Here is a 9764-nt window from a genome sequence, read left to right as displayed (position 1 = left end):
GTGTTGCTAAAGATTTCTACCTAATTAGATTGAAAAACATTCTTCAAAATGTACAGGAGGCTAGAATGGAGCTGCCCTAACAGGAACATCCCAAGAAAAGGGAAATTATCAAATATACTTAGTCACCACTGACATGAAGCACCAATCGTACCAGTAAACCACACTTCACAATATAGAAAACATCTCCTTGAAGACAGAACAGTATTAGATTACAGAGTGTATTACACCATTTTTCCACATTCTAGTTTTACATTTGCATGAGTTCTTTCTTGCAGATGTAACATTTCTACTGACACCTATTGCATTTCATGAACTGGCCTTCAAGCAGTAGGCAAAAGTGACAGGGCGTTTAAATAAAATGTTCTCAACAGCACAACCATGATCTGAAATCACATAAAAATTATTACAATTTATTTGTAGTGGCTCAGTTAAAGATTTAAATTCAGCCCAAGGACACAAGGCAGTGACCTATAATCTTAAATAGAATTCCACTTGAAATAAAGTGAAACGAAGGAAAAATGCCACAATAACAACATACGAAAGAGCTGATGAATGTTAAAATAAACACTGGGTTCTATTTAGCTGGATAAATAATTTGTAGATGCTGGAATGGTCAGATCCCCGAGCATCTTTAGGATCACTTCACTTTTATACAAGGGAATTTAGTGGGGAGACAAGCAATCAAAACCATGTGTCTTTTTTTATTGGTGTGAGATCCAGTGCTGAGTATAATGACAGGTTTCAGAGTAGCAGCCGTGTTAGTCTGTATCCGCAAACAGAACAGGAGTACTCGTGGCACTCTAAGGTGCCACAAGTACTCCTGCTCTTCTTAGTGCTGAGTAAATAATTTCCCTTTCCTCTTCCCAGTGGATGTCAGTCCCACCTCAAGAATTCCAGTCATGCTTAATTGTAACTGAATTTATGAAACACTCTTGCAATATGCACTATTGTACATATCTTAAAGGTACTTTTTGTATATTTGCATATTTAATTTTTTTTTATAAGCAAACTAGTTTTGATTAAACAAATGCCTTTTAAAGAATCTATGAATGTTCTGTACCAGCTACTGGGGAGACTGACTCGATATTGCTATAAAATCCACTTAAAGATGTGACTGATGGATTTGGGATATGCTTAGTGTAGCAATGCACATGCTGCTTGAGAATTTGCTATGAACCATCCTGGTCCCCTTTTACCTACACCACCAATACAACTGAGGCAGGTTTTTGCCTAGTTACAGAACACACTTAAGATCCTGACTGCTCTGCACCTCAGATTATTAATGTACAATGGTTGGTAGTGCCACTTACAATGAAGGTTGCCCAACACTTCCCATTATATGACCCTGTTAGGCTGATTGTATGTGTGTGTGTGTGTGTGTGTGTGTGTGTGTGTGTGTGTGTAAGAATACAATGTTTTGTCCAGGTTATAAAAATTCTTACAAGTGTTTCTCTTAGAAGCTTTTGTGCCTTCAGGCTTTGGAGCGAGGGCTTGAAATTTGGCAGAGAAGTGGACTGTGTCAGGGATGTGCCTTTTGCTTTTTTCCAGGACAAAAGAATCTGCAAACAACTACGGGGGCTGAGGTCTGAGGCAGTGGTTTTGGAGTCTAGCATAGCTGGACTGCAAAGTCTCATGTCACAAAGAGGGGCTTAGATAAGAAGTCTGAGCCTGGGAGCGTGCCCTAGAATTCCAGAGCTAGAAACATAGTTGATGCTCTGCCCAGGGCCAGTTGGCTTCAAAGCATGTGGAACCCAGTGTTTGGGTACACCTGCAACAGACTTGTGTTTGTACAGTGTGGTACTGGGCCAGTTGTGACATACAGTTTTAAACAATTCATTTCAAATGCATATTTGCAGGGGCAAAATATCAGTGGCTCTTCCAGTTTTTCTGGGTCTCAGTCCAATGACTTAATCACAAGACTCTCCTTTCACTTCTTTGTGCCTCATTCATTACATGCTTTTCAAATTCCCCTTTGGACAGCCTCATTCATTACACAAACTTGCCTCATTCGCTGTCCATACTGTACAACACTGAACAGGACTGGTGTCTGGACAAAGTGATAGATAAGACTCTGAAAGATTCAGCACAGTGCTTAGCAGCAGTAAGAAAAACAAATATGATATACAAATAGAAATGCTGGCTATCATTTGGCAGAAATAATTCTAGCACTGTTTTGAGTAAACCATGATAAGCCAATATGAGTAATATATACACAGACATTACTCTAATAATAGAAATGAAAAAGCACAAGGGAGAAGAGCTACGAGATTGATGCCAAATCAAATGTTATAACATAGGTTAAAGAAACTATTAGCCTATTTTTCAGAAGTGCTAAACACCCATTGAAAAAGTTGCACAGATTCTTTTTTTTTTTTTTAACAAAAGAAAAGATGCTACATTAACTAAACTGGAAACAAAGAGGAAAAGCATTAGCATTGAAGGCCTGATCCAAAAGCTATTTAAGTCAAGTGAAACACTCCCCATAACTTCAATGGGCTTTGGATCAGGACCTGAACATCTGGATCAAGAAGAGAAATAAGAATAATCAGAATAAACATTTTAAAGGTGCACAGTTGGAGCTAAACAAAATTGTGGGGATACAATTACGAATGAGGGGCAGTGGCATTGCTGGGCTCCTTGGCCTCTTTACAGCCTACAATGCTGTAGGTTTCCTATTAGAATTGTATCTCTGATCTGGAACAGCAGAGTCAGCAGGATAAACATACAGTAAGAAAAAACACTCATCCAACAGTTCACAGCCGCAAGTAAAAATGGTAATGCTTAAATCAGTCCACAGTAGGCTCTAGCAGTAGACAGTGTGGGTGGGGCCCTCAGTGCAAGTCTTGGCTGTGTGCTCATTTTAGGAAGCTTCAGTAAAGGTATTTATTGTTGGAAGAAAATAGGTCAGTTATTTCCTATGGTAACTGGAAAATAAACACACAAACTGGCAGCAAAACATCTCTCCCCTGTTTAAAAAAAGAGCAAGTAAAAGGTTACTTTGTAATCTTCATCACTAAACTGTTTATTCAGTTGAATTCCATATTAGCTTTTCTCAGACACACAGAGCTCGATCCAACCCCTGATGAAGTCAATGGAATGAGTCCTGCTAACTTCAGTGGAAGATGGGGCAGGCCCACAGAATGACATTTTTATTATAGTGCAGTGAAACCTAGAAGCACAGTTCCTGTGACTCTTAATAGAAGCTGTGTGCCTACTTGGATTGCACCCAAATAATCGTCAGTACATTCTTATTTGCAGCAGAATTCTGTTAAAATGCTCCTTACACCTTTGTCCCATGCAGCATCCTTGTAATAAATAATCACAATTATTTTTAACATAGACCATAATTGTTGTGGCATGAGATATTTGCTCTATTTTTTTGTCCATTGTGGGTCAGATAATCAAAACTCATGTATGCTGATGTAAATCTGGAGTAACTCAAATGAAATCAATGGAATTACTCTGGATTTACACCATTGTATCTAACAGAATCCAGTCGGCACTATTCTTAGAGAGGGAGATCTCAGATTTATTATAGAAGAAGGTGGGATTGAAATAATGACCCACAGGTGAAGTCTGGTTTAAATTAAGCAATTGTGTTTATTAACACCATCAAAATATGAAAGACGATAAACAGGGCAGTCACACTGAGAGGCCTCGTTGCTGGTACACCATCCTCTTGGCTAGGTGTGGCACAGTAGGCTCTCCTCCTTTAGCCCCTCTTACCAAAAGCTGCCCTGGCACTGCAGTTATCTGCCTTTTTGTGAGTTGGCCCTCAGGTCAGGTCACATTTAGTGCCTCCCCTTCTGGAGCAAGCCAAGAATCTAATAAACTAAACACAAATAAACATAACTCTTCACCCCTTCCCAGGCTCTGCAGGGTTGTCCTCCCACTCTTGTTCAGAGTGACGGCTCCTACGGCTTTCTTCCAGGAGATCTGGTCCTTCTCTTCCTTTTGTCAGGGTGTTTCTGCACTACCTTTTGGAGTGGACCAATAAAGAAAGCTAGCCCCTTCTTCTCTTCAGGGTTCCAGTCCAGGGACCCTGTGGCAAGCTGCTAATGTCCGCTCCTACACACTCCTTGCTGCCTTCCTGGACTTCTTTACCTTAGACTCCTTCAAGCCTTTTCCCACAGCCCTCCCTGGTCTTTCTATACATCTGCCTCTCTTTCCCCGCCACACTCTAGCAACCAGAGAGCAACTACAGAGTTCTTCTCTTTGGAGACGCTTTCTTATTTGGGATTCCTCCCTTTACATTCACCATCCAGCTCCTCCCTCAGTTGGTCTTCATCTTCAGTTATGCCTGACCCACCATCCAGGTGCAACCAGCTGCACTGGTTACTTTGTGTCTCCAGTTAAGTCTTTTAGTACCAATATGGGGTACATACCCACCACAGCACTACTGCAGTGCAAGGTAAATGAAACACACATGAACATCAGCTTAAAAATAGCTGAGCGTTCGCCGTCAATTAAGTGGGAGATTACCCAGGGAAACATGCTGGTGGTGTTAGTAACCCCATCATATTCCCCCCCCCTTTTACAACCCCAAGACTAGAGTTCCAGAAGAGGTTGGGCTGGAGATCTCTTCCCCCATTTCATTGCTGGGCAGAAAGTTCCCTCCACCCCCTCATTATACAGTTGCAATAAGATTTCCCAGCTGTAATTATCTGACGGTGCGGTTGTGGGATAAGAACCTCCAAGGGAAGGGAGCAATGAGATTATCTGTGGAGGAGAGGATGCAGCTTAAACCTGAGGGTTGCTTGACAAGCTTATGGAGGTAATTTTTGAAAGGGAAAAAAGAGCTTGTTACAGCCTGCCTCTGTTTGAGGCAGGGTTATTGCTAAGATGTGTAGTCCCAGTGAGAAGGTGGCAGCCTTCTGCTCCTGTCCCTCCTTGGGGACCTTTACTAACATTGATTAGGGTGGGGATGGAGGACCCTAAGAATGCAGTCCACAAAAGCCAGACCCAGCTGGTAACTTCTATCCTGTGCTGGGCTCAGCTGCTAATCCTGGCTGGGCTGGGGAGAACAGGACTTCCTCTTCCCCTGCATGGCATCTGGGGCTGTGTCAGCTCCCCACACCCAGACCCCCTACTGTTGAGCCCCAACTACCTTCACCTGGACTCCTCTGCAGAATCCCATTACCTTTGCATCCAGACCCCCCAATAAGCCCCTGAGCATCCAGATCCCCCCACACCTGGATCCTCCACACAGCTGCCCGCACCCAGATTGCCCTCACAGACCCCTCTCAACCCACACCTGGATCCCCCCGTACTAATCCCCTCCACACTTGGATCTTGCCTTGCTGAGGCTGCCTGCCCACAACTGATGAGCCTGGCACAGAGGGGCAGGGCCATGGGGTTTTCCTGGGGCAGGCCTGGTCCATGCGCTGTGTCAGGGTTGGGTGCAGCCTCACTGCTGAGTCCGTGTCCTGGGGGGAAGCTCCCTAATGCCATAATGGAGCCTCCACATTTATTTGACAAATAAAATTTGCAGAATTTTTAAATATTGTGTGCAGAATTTTTATTTTTTTTGGCGCAGAATGCCCTCAGGAGTAAACAGTTGTATACTTATTGCTGTAGCTACATGTCACTTAGATTCTAGGAGCTTCACAAATTAAAATTAACATTTTTATAGCAAACAACCACTCCTCTATCCCCTTAAAATCCTACTGTGTCATCTATCACCTCCCCAAATACCTGGAATAAATAATAGGCCGCACAACACGCCAAGATAGTTATCAAATCCAGGTTCTAATAGACCAAACTGGGGAGCAAGATCCATAAATGAGGACCCATCAATGAAGAAAGCCTAACCAGCAGCTCCCAGTGATTTAAATGGAGGAAGAGGCAGCTGAAGTGCCTCTACTGATTGCAGCTATAGCAGTACGTCATAGGGAGAAAAGCCATCTTGCAGGTAACCAGATCCCAAACTTTTTCAGGCCATATAGTTTAAAAACAAATCTTGGATGCCACTTGGAAATTTAGTGTTACTCAGTGCGGGAGAGAGAGAGACAAAGCATTTCACATATAGGAGGACTCTGAACTATAAAATCATACCTAGAAAAACAGTGATGTTAGAAAAAGGTTTTAAATAGATTTGGTTGAACATCAGTATGAGTTTTTCTTGGGTAAAGACTCCATGAATAGGCACAATTAGTGCTCTGCTGACTCTTTTCCTAAACTAATTCACCCATACATGAGAGCTCTGAACTGGAGAGAAGTCTAATCAATATGTTTAGTTTGAACATCTACATCTTAATGAGATTAATGGGATGATTACAATTATTTTCATATTTTAATGGCTCTGAAATAGCATCAAAACATAATTTAGAGTTTCTATATGCATGGATTTCTTCAGGATCATTATGATCAGTTCTGAAACTAACCAGTATTTGAATTTGCTCCTGTAATTAGAATAGTAGTCACTGAGGAGGCTTAAATGTTGAGGTCCATAATTAGATTCAGCAAGCAAAGAAACAGGAAATATTAAAAGGAAGACCTAAAAGAATCAACATTGACAGTAACTCAGAAAAGTTCAAACATGAGAAAGGACCTAGTACTGGCTACAAGCATCCACATGGAAAAAACAACACCACATTCCATCTTCAAACTATTGATATTGTATCTAAATAGAAAACCACAAAATGTTGTGGCCAAGTTTTTGAAGATGCCACCCAAGAACGCACAGAAAAATATGACGATGAAGGGCTTTACTATTTGCTCAGACAACAATAATAAAAGAAAAAAGGGAGATTCTCAGGTGCAATCATCATCCTAAACTTCTGACCCCTGGGTGCTCAGCCACCTATTTAAGCTTAATTGAGAAAGAACATCTCCAACAGTCATAAAACACATTGTGGAAGTTAAAAAAGAAAATTCTTCTACATCCCTCATGGTTGGTTGAATGAAAGAGGAGAACTGATGTTCCAGCTTCCAAATGACACACAGTGGAATTCTCAAGAAGAATCATCTCTCCTCTTGCATCCAACTACCATACGTATATTAAATATTTCCCTGAGCACGGGGATGACTTTGCTGATTACACAGGGACATTTTACACACAAACAATGGACCCTACAGAGAGGTACTCCATTATCAAAGGCAATTGAAGGAGGAATGGGAGATTATGGGCCAATGATGCTGATGTCACAGTTTCAGTGGGAAACTGGCTTGGTATAATTAACAAAGGACAAACCACACAAGGACAAAATTGAAAAATGGGAGAAAAGTTATAGAATCTTTCCATTAGTTAATGAATGTGTCTGACTCCAAATATAAAGCCTGATGCTGAATGAAGAATTGGAAGAAGAAAATTTGTTCTTTGGGGACTCTGAACTTTTCTTCTCTTCTCACATTTACAATGGGAGTCAGATTTCTATCCCATCTGTTTGTGACAGAGGTTATTGTGTTTGTATCAAAATGGTGGAAAATTGTGGAATTAAAAATCAGACAGGAATTCAAAATGTTTTCAATTTTTAATATGATCTATAGCTTGTACAGCCAGTTCAGCATCCATTGTGTTTAACATATTCGAATTGATTTGATCAAAACTTCTTAATAAGCTAAGTGTGGGAAAAGCAAATGAGTTGGCAAAAATGGGGCAGGTATAAAACAGTTAAACCTATAACTAGTAAGTCGACTGGGAGACTTGATTGTGTGTTCTTGAGTTTTACGTACAGAACTGCAAACTTTTTATTTTGGAAAAAGTGTAAATATACTTACAAAGTAGGTGCTTGTGCATTTCATTTAATAAACCACTGGTGCATTTTCACAGTGGTCTCTTCTTTTTGGGGGGAAGAGAGGGAGAGAATTGTGTCTGTGCGAGTGTTTATTTTCCAGGTTTGGAAAGTCACAACAACTCTGACATCAGCTAAATTCAAACTTGTATTTAATCACTGGCAGAACCTTTGGGGATACATCAGTATCACTGGCACTTCTTTGTCTTGTTCAGTCATCAGACCTATCACTCATGATGAAAAAGCTTTTGTTAATATGAAGATATACTGACAAGACATTTGACAAGCAGATGGTCTAAATCGGAGCCTAAGTGTCTCCTGAAGTCCTCCTGCATAATTTAATACTGCATTTTCTTCTGCATGAAGTTGGAGGGGCTTTCTGGGCTTTCATGATGTAATACACTTGGCCTTTATTCAGCTGTTACAAAAGGCTAACAGGGTCACAGGAAACAGATCATGGGGAAAAGATGATAAATGGTCTAAGAGAAAGAGAGGCCAAAAAAGTGTCTGAACAAAATCCATCAGTTGCATTTGCTCTTTTTTCTCTGATTATTGACAAAATGAAATGTACTATATGCAGTCTCTGTGGGTTTCTGTTCAAGCTGGTTTTACTATGTTGGTGTAATGGGGCACTTACATCGGTAGGAGACAATTTTAAGTGTAGACACATGCAAAACTAGGTCGATGCAAGGCGGTTTATGCTGACCAAACTATATAGTGTAGACCAGGCCTTGGGCTTGTCTACACTTAAAACCACTACAGCGGCACAGCTGCGCCACTGTAGCACTTCAGTATAAGACACTACCTATACTGCCGGGGAATTCTCCCATCAGCATAGTTAATCCATCTCCCTGAAAAGCAGTAGGTAGGTCAAGGGAATAATTCTTCCAATGACCTAGTGCTGTCATGGGGACATAGGTCATCTTAACTACACTGCTCAGGGGTGTGGATTTTTCACAACCCCTGACTAACATTGTTAAACTGACCTAATTTTCTAGTGTAGCCCAGGCCTGAATATGGAGAGGAGCATGTTCTAATGAGCTTACAACCATATTACAGTGTTATGGTATATAAATTATTAGGATTTATTAAAGCAACTTACTTGGGTTTGTTTTGATGTGGTCTTTTGTCAGTGTTCCAATCAATCCTTATGTTTTTCCTCCTGATTATATACATATAAAATTGAGATGGGCACAATTTAATAAACATTACTGGTTAATGTAATAAACAGTGAATATATGGACAATTCTTCCTCCAAGGTATAATTTTCAGTCACATTTCATAATGCACAGGGAGGACAGATGTTGTTAGAGCTAAAGTATGTACATGGAATTTAGAAAGTATATATTTCATTATAAAACTATATTAAAAACATTAAAGTTTGAGGATCTTAGATATCAGCCATGCATCTTTAATTCAGCTGTTTTATGCATTTGCATTACAATATAGTCTTTAATTAGAAGATTGCTCTTTTTTCCCCCCTGCAGGACTCCTGCCTCACTCAGCGTTCTGCATCATTAGATTTGTCAGTGGCATGTCTAAAGATCTTACTGGATCCTTGCCTGTGTATTTGGTAGCCCTGGGCCTCTGGAAAGGGAGCTCATTCTTCCTTATTGCCACAGCAGCAGTTTGAAAACTCGCCAGTGAATTGGGCTTTTTAAAAGCCAGAGTGGGACCAAAATACTCTGCTGGGAGTCTTCAAATTTGCATCCAATTAATTCAGAGTATGAGTTAACTTTGCTTTGGTCTGCCACTAGGGCAACCAGATAGAAAGTGTAAAAAAACCAGGACAGGAGGTGGGGGGTAATAGGCGCCTATATAAGAAAAAGCCTTGAATATCGGGACTGTCCCTATAAAATCGGGACATCTGGTCACCCTATCTGCCACACATTCCATGCTCTTTCAAATGCCTCATTCATGGCTGAATCCACTGCTGGGCTGTGACTACCGTCTGCACTAAATTGCTCCCTCACTAGAATGTGATAACAGAAGAGGTGGAACATCACTCTCAGCACTGCTTATAGCCGCTGT

The 9764-nt window shown here is 40.9% G+C and overlaps 1 long non-coding RNA gene across 1 annotated transcript in view; it reads right to left on the bottom strand.

The window, feature by feature from the left end:
* Positions 1–7460: 7460 nt before the first annotated feature.
* LOC122173523 (uncharacterized) overlaps positions 7461–9764 on the bottom strand; it is a 42455-nt gene continuing 40151 nt past the window's right edge. The window contains exons 4-5 of the long non-coding RNA XR_006174030.2: positions 8836–8895; positions 7461–7957 (exon numbers count right to left, since the gene is read on the bottom strand). This is a non-coding gene — a long non-coding RNA (uncharacterized LOC122173523). The remainder of the gene's footprint in view (positions 7958–8835; positions 8896–9764) is intronic.

This window comes from Chrysemys picta, chromosome 3 (assembly GCF_011386835.1).
Source record: "Chrysemys picta bellii isolate R12L10 chromosome 3, ASM1138683v2, whole genome shotgun sequence".
Classification (NCBI taxonomy): domain Eukaryota; kingdom Metazoa; phylum Chordata; order Testudines; family Emydidae; genus Chrysemys; species Chrysemys picta.
The sequence above is the reverse complement of the archived record's forward strand: the minus strand, read 5'-3'. Positions and strand labels throughout refer to the sequence as shown.